Genomic DNA, 12,951 nt, shown 5'->3' on the forward strand with positions numbered 1-12,951 from the left:
CATGTTAAACATTATTGGCAGTTTAAATAGCAACTGCTTTATAAGGCACTAAACATTTTAATTTGGAATTAAAAGTATACTCTCTCCTTTCTCTTCCGCCCTCCCCCACCAAAAAAAGTCTTTGACTTCTTTATTTGCCAGCATAACAATTATAAATGCCCTTGATCATGAATAAATGTATGTTGTCCCCAATACTCAATTGTACATATGGCACAATTAGGGCTGAGTTGTACATTTAAAATTGGTTTAAAGCTTTAACACTGAAAACATTGAAAGCCTCAATAACATCTTGATGTTTAGCTGCAGGCTATCCTACACAAATTTAAGGCAATTTCCAATAACTTCTAATGTTTATCAATATTTAATCCTCTTGTTTAAGTCTCTGCTTTCTTTTTTTTTTTTATCCGTTTTCAGTCATTGCAGCATAGCTAATTGCTGACCATGTTTCTTGAGGACATTAATCCAAACAGAGTCTCAAATTCATTGTTATCACATCTCCAAGTTCTACAGCACATATGGATCTCTGATATGCCAGGGATATTGTATGCACACAGAGGGCAATATCTGTAGTAGTCTTAATGCACATGAGACTCCTGCAAAGATTACCATCCATGAAACGCATTGCTCAGGTCAGGGACCTCGCATAGCAAAAACTGAAAATAAACAGGTGCCATTTCATCTCTCTTTTGCAGCTTGATGCCTTCCTTATCTCCAAAATACTAATTATGAAATTTAAAATAAGCTTTGATATTAGGACAAAACTAAGCTTGCATATCAATGGTTTGAAAAATCTGTATTGTTTTCAAACTGCATTTCAGAATAATTTTTTTCCTGTTAATCCAGAGCTGTATTGCACCTTCCCTCTTTCCCCAAACAGGCCCTATTTTCTTTTACCTGGGGAAATACTTGCTAGAAGTTGCAATAAACACCCTTCATATCCTGTTTTCTAATAATATACCTGCAGAGAAGGGTGGGGAATAAAATTGATATAGCATCTCAGTGAATGGTGGTAGTAAAGGGACAAACACAACTATAACAACATCTACCATTAAACAGTTCTAAGTACTATATATGCAACGTGCTGGAGAGTCATTATTTCCAATCCAACTTCTCAAAGATTTATTTTTCTTTTGAAACAATTTCTGACAGCTTTTGATCTTCTAAACTAAAAAAAAAATCAAAGAAATCTGTTTCTCTGGCGTATTAATAGCAAAGGAATTTCTGCATGCTGCAAAGTAGGAATTGAATATAATAGCATCTCCATTTTATTCATCTTCAAAGAAAACCAAATATATTTTTGAGACTAAAAAATAGGATACCCTACAGATTTTGAAGGGCTGGGATAAACCTCTTTTCACAAGAAAAGATGACAAGAAATTCATCTTGAAGGACACTCACTATGCTGCCGTCCATTTAATACGTTTACAAGCCAACTGTCATGAGGTAATCTGCCTTGTACATCTGAAGCAAAATTATTCTATAATTTGGGGAGGAAGTAGACTCATATACTTAAGAGATTTCTCTTGCTCACTTGCTCTCTTTCTCTCTCGCTCTCTCTTCTAATTTCTTCAGAGATTGTAACTCTACTAACCAGCAAATATGATGATGCCCTTTGCATGATGGAGTAAAATATATACAATAATTACCTAAATACTGTGAACATATTGAAATCTCACAATGTTTCACACTCTACATTTATAGTCACTACATCTGTATGTCATTTGTGTGTGCAGTGGGTTTAATTTACTACTACATTGCTCCAGTTTTATGCTGCTGCAGCTCACTGGTGTAAATGCAGAATAACACAGGGATGAATCAGGCCAGGTATTTTATAGGCTATGTCTCTATATGCATTCGTATAATATATTAATGAAATACATCTAACAAAATTCTTTAACTCATGTCTGTATTCATATATGAACTCTGCATAAAGATTCTAAAAGTTGGTTAATTCTGTAGAATTCTCCTTTTACAACTGGCTGGTCAATATATTATCTTTGCTTAGCACTATTTTTTTTACTGGGCAGATTTCAGAACATACAGAATATATAATCCTGATCTTAGCTATGACTGCCATGGGAAGTTGCAGTCCTGTGAGTTTTGTGTTACTTATGATGCCTGAGCTTGTCAAGAGGAGGTCATTGGAAGCAATAGCTCAGAAAACGGATGGGCCAGTAAAAATTGATAGGATACGGTAATCCCTGAATATATGTTAAACAAGAAAGAGAGTTTAGATTGTAAAGAGTGAGGGGAGGTTGTACAGTGAAGAAAACATGAACTGACTAGGATAGGCTAGAGAGGATTGGGGGTTGGAAAAATCTACCTGGTTATAAATCCCATGCAATAAAAATGTTGCCTTTCTCTATGTTTGTACAGTACATAGCACAATGGATGTCTTTCCCTCTTTAGGGTCACACCTACAGCATTACAATAAGTCTGAAATAATATCTCAGAAAGAATATTAAGAATAGGTGGAGGCCTTCTTTAAAATTTAGACCCAAATCCAAAGTAAACAACCCCAAATCTGAGGTGCAATCCTTTTTTTAAAAGGCTGGAAATAGGACTGTTATCATGAATGGCTACACTTCCAAGGGGAAAAAAATTGCAGAGTGAGTGCCTTAAATTTGGAATGAGGGCCAGTGTATTTATTGGTGATTTCAAGGGACTAGCGAGCAACAAGTTGTTGGTCTTTGTAGATGAAATTTCAATTAGTGGAAAACTCTGAAGGATTGCAAAGAAACTGCAGAAAGATTTAAACATTCTTGAAGGACTACATAGCCAAGTGGCACATACTCACAGTTCAGCTTAGAAATGTGGGTGCTGTAAAACACATCAGCAAAAGCAGTTTAACCTTCCCACATAAGCCCTTGTTAAGTCAGCAAAAGTCTGTTAATTGACTTCAATATTCATTGGATCCAGTCCATTGGATCCGAATTTACTTGAACCTATGAAGGGAAAGTGTTAGGAGAAATCAATGATAGATAGAGCCCTGCACAGTTACAAAATTGGTATCTGCATCTCCAAAATTGATCCGCGAATATCCACATCCATGGATGCAGATACCCACCAATATAAATACCCACAAATCTGCAGGATTCTGGATTCAAAATTTGTATCTGCATTCACATTCATAGCCACAAAAATGAGCAGCAGTATCTGCATCCATATCTGCAGATGTGGATACCCACAGATAAAAAGCAGATGTACACAGATTTGTAGGGCTGTATTGCTAGATCAATAAAGCAAGCCATACAGCAGAGAAATCTGCATAGAAGAGCATCTTAAAAAGTAAATAGAATATTTGGGTAGATTAAAAAGAGAGATAGAGAGTAATACAAAAACACAAGGACAGAGCCTGTACTGCAACAAAAGGAAAGTACAGGTGCTCAGCATCTCTCAATATCAGGTCCATACTGACATTCTGCTGAGAAATGCTATGTCTTCCATTTGGACTTTTAAGGTCCAGTTTTGTTTGCTTTAAGAAAAACATAATAGTGACTGAAATGGCACACATAAGGACAACATAGATAGCTAAAGGTACATGTGGACTAATATACAGAAAGATTTTAAGAATTGGGATTATTTAGCTAGGAGAGAAGAAGGGAGTATAGAAAATTATTGTGGTATTGAAAATTAAGAAGGTTATGTTGAAGTCTGATAGGGTGGTCCTTTAACATCTTGGTTTACAGTATAAGAACAAAGAAACATTTAAAACTAAAGTCTGATATAGTTGGCATTTCCTTTTGTTGTTTCTAATTTATATAGCATAGTCAGCCTGCTGGAATTTGCTGCTGAAAAAGCAAAGTCAATTTTTATTTTTATTTGTAGGGAGAGATAATTTTATTGCTATTAAAAACATATACTATTTTGCAAGCTCAAAGAAAGGGAACCAATTACTGTGCTTTAGGGTACTGCAGATGGCCACAGAGGGCATGTTAATTGAGAATTGGGTTAAATGCATTAATGGTGTTTCGTTTTCCTTTGAAGATCAAGCATCAGATGTTGGCCCCTACTGGAAACAAGTTTTAAAAGGCCAGTTGTCTGCTCTGTTAGGATACATCCAATATTTCTTCAGATGCTAAAATCCTTGAACTGCAAACTTTCTACACTGTCCAAAATAGATTGAACTTAAAAAACAACAAATAGTCTGGTAGCACTTTTAAGACTTACAAAACATGTAGGCGGTATCATGCACTTTCGTGGGCACAGCCCACTTCTTCAGATACCTGTATTCTTAAGATTTACAAATGTATCAACAGACCTATGTGTGTAATAAGTGTAATATTTTTAAGTAGCGCATTAAATTTCTACTTAAATTGCAAATTCTGCAGAACAAATAGCTGTCTTTATTCTCCCTTTATATCCCATGAATATGTATCAATCTGTATGCATGATTATTAATTAATTAATTGTGTGGCATCTAAAATAACATTCTCTACCCCCATATTTGCACCGAAGTAGTTTCCACAATGAATGCACATAATTGCTTGTAGGGAGCTATGCATCTGGCGTTTGTCTACAGTAAAATTGACAGCTCATTTTGAGGGACCTACACCATGCTGGAAAATTCCCTGTTAATTCAGTCTTTTGGAATTTTATAGATCTATTGCGGGCTGCTACATTGTAAATACTTCTTACTAGATCATTCTAACCTGAGCTAAAGGGATAAACTGTTTCTGACAAAACTAATTCTATCCCACCTTTGGGACCACCATCATGTCCATTCAGACACACCAGTGTGTTAAATGAATGTGAATGTTCTATGACAGGCAGACATAAGGAGAACTCTTTGAAGAGTCACTTTTCAATAAGTATATGCAATATTTTAAATGCTGGCCAAGACATACAGGCAGGTGGGAAGGAAATTTTTTACATACATTAGAGCAGGACTTCTTGCTTCAGGTCTCTGCCATTGATCTCCTGTAGCTGGGTGGTGTCAACCCAGTGACGGGGTGAGTGCATAGGATAGTCTACTAACCAGTGAAAGGCCCAAAAATAGCATTAAAACTCTATGTAAAGGGTATGAGAAGCAGCATCGGGTGATTCCCCTGCTCACCACAGATACTATCTCCATACCTCTATGCTGAGAGAAGGCTTGTGGGAAGATTATAGGGGGGGGTGGTCAGTGGGTACATGTACAGGATGTATCAACTGAGCCAAAACCCAGAATGACTATAATGCCCTGTGTTCTGTTCTCAGCCCTGCTGTACAAGAGAGCCTGGTTCATTGGAGCTAAGAGTTCCACCCTCAGGCCCACAAAATGTTTCCGCATGGAAAAAAAGCTCTTTTATGGAGGCTTGCTCTGTACTCCAAAGGATTAACCTATCAGGATCTCAATTGATCCAGATAACAAAATAGGTCCTTAATTGACCAGAATATTAAACTGTTAAAATTGTACAGTACTTTGGGATCCTCAAATTATAAAACACCAGGTAAGTGAAGTATTATAATTAGAAATGAAATTAAAAGAAAACCTGGGTCTAAACTTAGGGATTTTCCAATATGGATCTGAACTTCCTGTCTGTAGCACATCTCATTTCTCACTCTACTTTCTCTTATTTGTGATTTCCTAAATTAATCCAAACTGACTGAGCATAGGAAGAAACATTTAAATAAGTCCAAAAGTAGTTAAAAAAATCCTTTTTCTTGGCATTTGACTCTTAATATGAAATAAATATCAATTTATGTTGAACCAAACCATAACATATTTGGTCACATACTACATCTTAATAAATAATGATGGAAATATTATATCCTTCATTTAAAGCAAAGTAGTAAAAAGCGATATTATTCCAAAACCTGAATACTCCTGTAAAAAGGAGATAGGTCATGTAATGAAATTCGCTATCTTGTATTTATTTCAGTCTGATCATTCAGTTCAAGGATGAATGATGATTTAGACACACAGCAGTTTTGCGAGTACTTTTTTTTCTAATTATGTATTTATTACTTATTAATCAGCGCTAAAATTTCGTCTGACATTTAACACAGATGCAAGTTATTTTCATTCCACAAGCTAAGTAGTTCACTGTATCACTATATACATGGCAGAAGCATTGCAAATGTAAATAAATGTAGGCGTCTGGGTTTTAACCGCTGTGCTCAGAAAAACGTCTTTTTTAATGTGGTGTAACTCGCAATCAAATTGAATGTCATCACAGCTTTGGAGAGCGGGCAAGTCTTCATGCAAACTTAATTTTTCACAAAAAAAATTTCCTGGCATTTGTGCAAAAATAATGAAGGCTATAAAAGAGGAAAGAGGGGAATGTAGCTAATAATCCTATTTATGTTCTTATGGGCTGCATTTCATTTACTAGAAGTAGCATGACTAAATTCTAATAAATAAATATACTAATTGGCCATTGCAAATGCAAATTTCAACAACAATATTTAATGCAGTATAATAAAACCCATTACAAGCATCAGCTTTGTAGATGCTTTGATTGCAAATAAGAGATTAGTTTTAAATTCAGATGTGCCTAACAGGTTGGCATAATTTCAGGTAGCAGTGGATTTAGGCTGCTTGCCAATCTGTGGGAAGAACAGATATATTAATACCTGCTCTGTTTCTACTCTTCTATATTCAGTCTGAGTATTTGCTAGTTGCTACATCAAATTATAGTGGGTGCAGATATAAAGTTGTTTCTTGTTTTCAAATGTCTTCCAGATCTCTTTACCTGCCGCAGGAGTGGCTTCCATCAGGGCAGGTTGTTTCTGTCACATTACATTGGAATGACACAGTTTGACAACTTCAGGGTAAAACACTGCAATGAGAAAATAAATGTAAAGTGGTGCCTGCCACAATTAAAATTTTGGATAGCAAATGCCTCCTTAATTTCATCATTAACACCAAAGCTCTATCCACTAGAATCTGCTCCAGTGTCCATTGAAGGCAAGGGCAGGAGCTTGTTTGGGGCAGATGCTCAACTGATATAAATTTTCATCGTTCCATTAAAGCCATGACAATTTGAACCACCTGAGGATCTGCCCCTGGACTGCATGGGGCATTGACTCAAATCCCCAATGAGAAGAGCAATATGTACAAGTCCAATAGTCCAAATATATGGTTTTACTCTTCATTACTGCCCTGATCCCGAACAATTGAAGTCAATGGGAGTGGTGCTACTGACATCTGTGGGAGCAGATCAAGTATTCATTTTTAGTAGGTCACAGAGGTTGGATTAATGTTTATATTCCACACTAAATTTCACAGAGATTAAGATTTTATCCCTTCTAAGCTATATTTACTTCGCTCCAAACCTAAACCCAGGCCTCAGACAGAAAAAAAAGAATTATAGAGACATTACCATAAAATACTTTGTTATTTTTTGTAAAGCATTGACCTCAGACTTACTGATGGATTGTCAGATGTTACCAAAGCCCTTTAAATTCTCCCAACCTTTCTGTAGGCATGATATCTATCTATCTTCCTGAGATAAAAGTCAATTGACAATTTTGTTAGACATAACTGATGAGCTTCACAGTAAAACTTTCAGCTGTGTCTAACAACAACCCAAAATTTGGGGCTGTAAATTAATATTTTGCTTTAGGGACAGATCCTGTTGAATACTTATCAAGGGTGCTGTGCACCCTGGTTCCCATTATTTTTTATAGAAATTGAGGTCACTCGGCCTTGGAGGATTGGGTCCTTACCATTGATTTATTTTTACAGATACATTCAAAATAGGGAAACAATTTTAAAGATCCTAGTGGTAAAACAATTTTAGATGTTATCTAAAATGAAGGCTTGTGTTTATACAGCTCCTAACACAATGGATTCTTGGTCTATGACTGAGGTTCTTAGGTGCTATAGTACTTCAAATAGTCATTAATCATTATATAGCCGTGTGAGATGGACCTGTGCATTTGACAGCCTTGACTGTAAATCCCAGCGATTGTAGCTGTTCTGTTTGGTTTTAGCCTATCGGTTTTAAAAGGCAAATGACTCCCAACCATGAATTGTGTGCACAGCTAAGTAATGTAACCATATGTTGCTGTCACTGCAATGCTTGTGCTCCTTCCCCCCCCCCCCCCCCATGATTGTGTGTTATAGCCACTTGTTGCATCCTGCCTAAAATCAGACTGCAAATTCTTCAGAACTGGGAGTGTCTCTTACTCCTTGTTTATACAATCCCTAGCATAATGGGGCCCCAAGCTGATTGTGGTCTTTTGACAATATGATAAAACATAAAACTAATCGCCAAATTGGGATTATTTAGTGTGAGGGGGAGAAGACATAAAAACAAATTGACTGAAGTATTTAAAAAGAGGTCTGCTTTCATATCACTGACACAACTGATATATCTGGGCCTACTTGAATATAAATTATTTAAAATTCTAGGTATGTTAATTACCTTTTAAGAACAGAATCTGGTATAGACAATTTTCAGATGTGATGCTAACACTCTGGAATAAGCAATACCTGCTAGTTTTGAGTAACAGACTATTCAAAGTCCTTCCCATTGAAGTTTCTCTCACATCGTTTTATGATGTGTGAGTTTCCTCAAGGGGTATTTTCATGCCCAATGTGTGTCGTTTTACAGCAGTAGATGAGCCCGATGAAAATGCCATATTTTGTGTGTACCCAGTGTTGTTCCATTTTATGTTTGGAAGTTACTGTACTCTTTTTAGCAAAAAAAATATAAAGGTAGGTAGGTTAGGAACACATCTTAAAATATATTTAAGGAATATTGAGCTTGTTTTTTATAGTAATTAATGATTTGTTTTTACTGCTCTTGAGAGCCAGTGAAAGACCAGACCATGGAGATTTATTGGTTTACCCACAAGCCAATTACAAATTGATCTCTTTGTAAATGGTTAACTGCCTACTGGGCAATAACACAAAACTATTTTAGTTCATATACCACTTTCTCAGACAATTGCATTGTCTTTGACAAATCAGGCACTTATACATGTATAAATTATATATGAATAAAATATTTAAGCATATTGTGATAGACTTCCAAGACCAAATCCACTTGTAACAATTTACTGACTTTTTTGGAGTTGTCTGTTCACATGCGCAGTGAATTTGCTTCTTATTCTTGAAAATGTTGAAGAGCTTATTAATGAATAGTACTGAATTATCTGAAACTGGCATTTATAAATATCCTAAATATACAAAAATGTTCCCTGTGAGATTTCATGTTTTAATCTTTTATCGCTCCTTTTCTGTTGTATGCCATAAGTAATTTATCCCCTATTCTGACCGTGTCCTTTTTTGGTTGTAACAGGTGGCTGCTAAGGAGTAAAATATGAAATTGTAAATACAGGGTTTCATTCCACCCGGGATTGCATGTAGTGGCCCCAGTGGGGATGATTCAAACCCATGCACTTCCACTGCAAACTTTAAATTCATTGTATCATCTGCTGTTTTTACATATGTAATCCAACAGTTATGGGGGTAAAGCAGCAATACTAGAGATTCACAAAGTAGGTGGCTGTTAATTATCATAAAACACACTTCCCCCACCCTGTCCCAGGAGATATTTTCAAAGTTATTTTATGAGCAACAAGGGAGATCTATTAATGAGTGGAGTAATTGTTACCCATGGGCAGTGATTTACAACTACTTTGTGCTTCAGATTCTAAAAGCATACATGTCTGTATTACAATCATTTTCTCTGGCAACAAACAAGAGTGAGGATGCTTGCTTATTGTGAGCTACAGCTGTTTGCCTTTACAATAGACTTTTTTTTCCAAGATAGAAGATAATCATTCAAATAAACAGAGCATTTAGTGTCACCAGTGCTAGTTAAAAACACCAACTATTTTCATGGGAGTGGAATATTTTTCTATATAATGATCATGATGAAATCCATAACACATTCCTTATATGCATACGTTGATAGGAGCAACCTAGAGGAAATGTATTTTTCATTTACAGTACTTAACACAGACACCGTATTGGACCCTGATTCTGCAGTGAGAGATCTGGCAACACCCACATGCATTTTATGTCGCATATTTAGTGGAATCATGTTGCTATGTTAATCTACTGTAGCTGATTCTCAGTTAAAATATGGCCAATTTATTTGATGTTACTGGTATAAGGAGGCCTTGGAGAGAGCAGAAATGGTCTGTTGAGAATACCCCATGTACAGAGGCTCTAGCAGCTGCAGGATTTCCACAACCCAAAGAGAGCCATAACAAGCAAGTCGTAAGTTAGAGGCGTCCTGAAGCTGCTCTGATTCATACAAGGGGCTGGGCAGCATCTTGCATGGACTCTGAATTCGTGGAGCTCAAAGGTGGCTCAGAGTTACCAATTATTAGGTGGTAAATGTGGGGGAGAGGGCCTGACTACTGCCACCACATGGCACCAGCCCCCACAGTGATCCCCAAAGCTGCATCCTGGGGACGGGGTGCCATCGGGGTAGAGGACAATGTGAGAGTGGGAAGGAGTGAGGTGCGGGGGCCAGTAACTAACAGGGTCCTCCCACTGGCCAATCTAGGCCGGATTGTGCAATCATTCTGGCGGGAGATGCCCTGAGGGCTGGGAGTTTGAGACTCCTGTTGTCATCTCTGTTGGAACTTCAAAGTTTGTGCCTCTGGACTATAAGCTCTTCAGGGCAGACAGTTCTTCTTATAAACATCAGAACACAAGAATGGTCATACTGAATCAAACCAATGGTCTAGCTAGCCCAGTATTGCTCTTCTGAACCCATTTATATTTTTGATCTTCCACATCCCATGGCAACATGCTCCACAGGTTGATTGTGCACATGTAAAGAAGTACTTCCCTATAGGTTTTCTTAAGCTTACAGTCTATTAATTTCATGGGGTACCTCTTGTTCTTGTATTGTGCAGAGGGGTAAATAACATTTCACTATTCACTCTCTCCGTGCCATTCATGATTTTATACACCTCTATCATATCTCTCCTTAGTTGATTCTCGTATTTTTAATCTCTCCTCTAATAATTGCTATTGTCCTTCTCTGAACCTTTTGCAAATCCAATACATGTTTTTTGAGATGAGATAATCAGATCTGCATGCAATATTCAAGGTGTGGGTGTAATATGGATATATAGAGTGGCATTATGGTGTCTATGCTGTTCCTTATAGTGCCTAATATTCTGTTAGCTTTTTTGACTGCCACTGCATGTTGAGCGAATGTTTTCAAAAAACTATCTAAAAGACTTCAAGATCTCTTTCTTCAAGTATAACAGTTAATTGAGATCCCGTCAGTTTTTATATCTATAGCTGAGATTATGTTTTCCAGTGTGCATCAGTTTGCATTTATCAACATTGCATTTCATCTGACTTTTTGTTGCCCAGTGTTATCTAGTTTTGTGAGATCACATAATAATTCTTCACAGCCAACTTTAGACTTCACTTTCTTGAGTAATTTAATATCTACAAATTCTGCCACCTCCCTGTTTACCCCCTTTTTCAGATCATTTTTTAATACGTTGAATAGCACAGTTCCCAACCCAGATTCTCAAGGGACTCCACCATTTACCTCTTTCCATTGTGAAGACAGACCATTGATTTCTACCCTTTGTTTCCCATTTTAAAGCAGTTACTGATCCACCAGAGGACCTTCCTTCTTATCCCATGACTGCTTAGTTTGCTTAAGACCCTTTCGTGAGTGAACTTGTCAATGGCTTTCTCAAAGTCTAAGTACACTATATCAACAGGATCACCCTTGTCCACATGCTTATTGGCCCCCTCAGAAGATTTTAATATATTGGTGAGGCATGATTTCCCTTTACGAAAGCCATGTGGACTCTTGCCCAACCTATTTTGTTAGTCTATATGTCTGATAATTCTGTTCTTTACTATAAATTCAACCAATCTGCCTGAAAATTGAAGTTAGGCTTACCAGCCTATGTTTGCTAGGGTTGCCTTTGGAGACTTTTTAAAAAATCAGCATTACAGTTATCTATCCTTCAGTCATCTAGTGCAGAGGCTGATTTAAATGACAGGTTTCATACCACAGATAGTAGTTCTGCAATTTCATATTTGAGTTTCTTCAGAACTCTTGGGTAAATATCTGTTGCTGGTGACTTGTTATTGTTTAATTTATCAGTTTGTCCCAAAACCTCCTCTACTGACACCTCAATCTGGGACAGTTCCACAGATTTGTCACCTAAAAAGAATGGCTTGTGTGGGAATCTCTCTCACGTCCCTCCCCAGTAAAGACCTATGCCAAGAATTGATTTAGCTTCTCTGCAACTGCCTTTTCATCCTTACATGCTCATTTAGCCCCTTGATTATATATATATATATATATATATATATATATATATATATATATATATATATATATATATATATATATATATATATATATATATATATATATATATATACACCTGTAGTGGGATGGAGTGGCAGCCCACTGATCACAAGGGGGAGCTGCCCTTCCCTGAGCTTTGGTGGGGAGCAGCTGGCCCTGGAAAACACCTGACCAGAAGCCAGGGGAAGGGGCCAGAGATACAAAAGGCCTGCCAGGGAGGTCAAGGAAGTCCCGGCGGCTGAAGGAGCCAGAAGCCTCCCCTCTGCATATGCTAGGGGAACTGGACCCAGGAGAAGCAAAGGATTGGCCTGGGCCTCTGGGCCCACAGCTCCCCGATGACCTGGATAGACTATTTACCAGAGTTGTTGACTCGACTCCCACGACTTGAACTTGAGTCCAACTTAAGTTGCCCAGGTGACTTGACTTGAGACTCGACTCAGGTTCATTGTTTGTGACTTGAGACTCGACTTGAGACTTGCTAATTTTGTTAAATCGACTTGGTGAAAACATTGTCTGAAAATGCCGATATTCATGGCTTGTACAAAAGTGCCTTGACATTTTTTAAATTAAGACTTGAGACTCGACTTGGGACATGACTTGAAAGTGACTTTAGGGACTTGAGACTCAACTTGGACTTGACAATGACGATTTGAAGACAACACTGCTATTTATGTGGCCCAAGTTGCTGAAATGATGGCGCTCTGAGGATCAG

At 37.4% G+C, this 12,951-nt stretch overlaps 1 long non-coding RNA gene across 1 annotated transcript in view; it reads right to left on the minus strand.

Annotated features, from left to right (window-relative positions):
• The window catches only part of LOC112545835 (uncharacterized), a 156,358-nt gene that overhangs the window by 90,117 nt on the left and 53,290 nt on the right, over positions 1 to 12,951 (minus strand). The window contains exon 2 of the long non-coding RNA XR_012905691.1: positions 6,678 to 6,764. This is a non-coding gene — a long non-coding RNA (uncharacterized LOC112545835). The remainder of the gene's footprint in view (positions 1 to 6,677; positions 6,765 to 12,951) is intronic.

The sequence above is a fragment of the Pelodiscus sinensis genome, chromosome 8, assembly GCF_049634645.1.
Source record: "Pelodiscus sinensis isolate JC-2024 chromosome 8, ASM4963464v1, whole genome shotgun sequence".
Classification (NCBI taxonomy): Eukaryota; Metazoa; Chordata; order Testudines; family Trionychidae; genus Pelodiscus; species Pelodiscus sinensis.